The following is a 322-nucleotide window of genomic DNA, read 5'->3' as shown; positions in this document are numbered from 1 at the left end:
CAGTGGGTTCCTGGCAGCCGGGCAGAAAGCCGGGGCTGTTGGCCAAGAGCCGTCTCCCCTGCCTGCTGCTGCCTCCCCGCTGCGGGACCGGACAGACGGTGGCTCAGCCTGGCCGCAGCTGGGAAACCCCTCATGGGGACGGTTCCCCCCAGGAGGGCTCGGACACCCCCATACTGGCATCTGCCCACCCCGCACCCAGACTGGGAGTCAATCCGGCGATGACCGATAGATGACACGGGAGCCACAGGGGTAGCAGGAGCAGGTTGTTTTCGTCTCTGTGGACCAGCCACAAGAAGGACACGTCTCAAACCCGTCGGACAGC

This window comes from Fulmarus glacialis, unplaced genomic scaffold, assembly GCF_000690835.1.
Source record: "Fulmarus glacialis isolate BGI_N327 unplaced genomic scaffold, ASM69083v1 scaffold23550, whole genome shotgun sequence".
NCBI lineage: Eukaryota > Metazoa > Chordata > Aves > Procellariiformes > Procellariidae > Fulmarus > Fulmarus glacialis.
The sequence above is the reverse complement of the archived record's forward strand: the minus strand, read 5'-3'. Positions refer to the sequence as shown.